The sequence below is a fragment of the Mandrillus leucophaeus genome, unplaced genomic scaffold (genome assembly GCF_000951045.1).
Source record: "Mandrillus leucophaeus isolate KB7577 unplaced genomic scaffold, Mleu.le_1.0 Scaffold93, whole genome shotgun sequence".
NCBI lineage: Eukaryota > Metazoa > Chordata > Mammalia > Primates > Cercopithecidae > Mandrillus > Mandrillus leucophaeus.
In genome coordinates this window covers 5,726,624-5,729,290 of record NW_012110141.1, presented here as the reverse complement: position 1 = coordinate 5,729,290, position 2,667 = coordinate 5,726,624, and positions in this window count along the sequence as shown.

Genomic DNA, 2,667 nt, shown 5'->3' with positions numbered 1-2,667 from the left:
TACTAGGGATGCTGAGGTGGGAAGATTATTTGAACTCAAATATCAAGCCTGCAGTGCATCAGGATGATACCACTGTACTCCAGCTTGGGCAACAGACTGAGACAGACAAAAGAAAAGAACAGAAAAGAACAGAACAGAAAAGAAAAGAAGGAGGAGGGATGGGAAGGATGGGAGGGAGGGAGAGAGGAAAGAAGGAGAGGAGGGGAGAGGAGGCGAGGGGAGGGGAGGGGAGAGGAGAGGAGAGGAAAGGAGAGAGAAAGAGAGATTAGATGGGAGAGCCTGTGGTAAAAGTTTCTTCGTCAGACCTTTAAAAGTGTCTGACTTTTAGTCTGCTTCTCCTGTGGGTTAATCTTTCCTAGATCTGGATAAGACAGATAAGGGAGGCCTCAGAGCAGACTGTTTTGTGTCTGTTGTTTCTCACTAATGTAGATTTCCTCTACAGATGCAAATCTCCCCTACAAAAGCACAGCTTTGCAGAGCTATTCCTGTGGTCTGCAGCCCCTCTGAATAGCCATATCAAGATACAAAAAAATATATATATTTTGGGGTGGTATATTTTGGTTTCCTCCTGTTGTTTCCTGATTATGTTCTATGAGTCCTGATTTTCAACGGTGATATAACCTAGAGGGTGGCAAGAGAAGATATGGTAGAGAAGATGGCAAGGGCCAGATTTGAAGGAAGAATGAGTCATATGAGAGTTTGGGACTTTTCCCTAAAGGCTTTTTTAAAAAAGCCTTTGAAACCAGGCATGGGGGCTCACACCTATAATCCTATCATTTTGGAGGGCCAAAGCAGGAAGGTCACTTGAGGCTAGGAGTTTGAGGCCAGCCTGGGCAACATAAGGAGACCCCGTCTCCTCAAAAAATTTTCAAAATTAGCCAGGCATGGTGGCACACACCTTAGTCCTAGCTAATCAGAAGGCTGAGGTGGGAGGATAACTTGAGCTCAGGAGTTGGAGCTGGAGTGAGCTATGATTAACCAATGCACTCCAGCCTGGGCAACAGAGTGAGACCCCATCTCAAACAAACAACAACAAAAAAGCCGTTGAAGAGTTTGAGATGGGGGAATTTTGTGACCGAAGTTGTGTTTTTTAAAAAATCCTTCTAGTTTCAGGCTAAATGATTATTTGAGGGGCAGTAGAGGCAGGAATCACCAAAAGGAGGACATGGTTTTGGCAAAATATGATGGTGGTTTGGTCCAGAGTAGTGACAGTGAAGATAAAAGAAATGGAGGGCAAGAAAGAAAATAACCCTTTAATCTGAGGAATTCAAGCCCCTTTAAAACATCAGGTCCAAAGAGGCATTTGAAATGTCACAGCATGGCCAAGTACAATGGCTCACATCTATAATCCCAACACTTTGGGAAGCTGAGACAAGATTGCTTGAGCCCTGGAATTTGAGACCAGCCTGGGCAACATAGTGAGACCCCATCTCTACTAAAAGTAATAAGATTAGTTGGGTTGGGGGCAGTGGCTCACACCTATAGTCCCAGCTCTGGGGAGGCTGAGGTGGGAGGATCACTTGAGCCTGGGAAGTTGAGGCTGCAGTGAGCTGAGATTGCACCACTGCACTCCAGCCTGGGTGACAGAGTGAGACCCTGTCTCAAAACAAAACAAAACAAAAATAAACATTAGCTGGGCATAGTGGCACTCACCTGTAGTCCTAGCTACCTGGAAGGCCAATGCAGGACGATCGCTTAAGCCCAGGAGTCTGAGACCAACCTAGGCAACACAGCAAGATCCCATCTCTGCAAAAAAGAAAAAAAATTATTAAAATAAAATGTGACAGCAGCCATGTCTCATTCCCTCGTTGAGCTAAATAAGGAAGCCACTTGCTCTGTGGGCTCTATACTGACTGATGCCAAGTAGTCATGAAATCCTAACAACGTCATACGCTGGACACATAATTCATACCCTATGGTTCGCCAGTGTATACCCAGTCATTAATCCATGTTATTCCTGTAAACCAATGAGAATTCCTGTCAAACAATTTTGTATTCGCCCATTCCTTGTTTTCTTTTGCCTTTGAAAACCTGCTGTAGCGAAGGCTGAACGGAGCATTCGCCAAAGCAACTTGGAAGTGTATCCTGGGCAGCTGTCCTCACTTTGGCTTAAGTAAACTCTTCAAAATTATATTGTGTGTCTCAGCTTCTTCCTTTAGGTTGACACAGATTGAGAGAAGTGATAAGCTTGATAATAATTGGGGATGGACTTGTGGGAAGTCAAGGGCAGCCCCCACGTTACTGATTTGAGCCACTTATTAGTCAGCAGTGCCATTTCTGGAGACTGGGAACTCTGTTGATCTTGAAAGAGACACAGGGCAGACGATGTTGTCTCCATCTTATTGATGTAGTGACTAATATTCAAGAAAATCAGGTAATTTGCTGAAGTCCACACATATTATTTCTGAGAGCCGCTGCCTTGTTTGCTACTTCAAATGACAATGCTTGAGCTGTTTGGTGTTAGTTCCCTTTGACTGCATTTGGAAACAAATGCGCCCCCATAGGTGAAGTTAACTGTGTGATTTAAAGAAAGAGAGGAAGAAACTGGGTTCTGATCTAATTTTCTTTACTTTTTTATATATTTTTTTTTGAGACACAGTCTTGCTCTGTCGCCCAGGCTGGAGTGCAGTGGCCAGATCTCAGCTCACTGCAAGCTCCGCCTCCCGG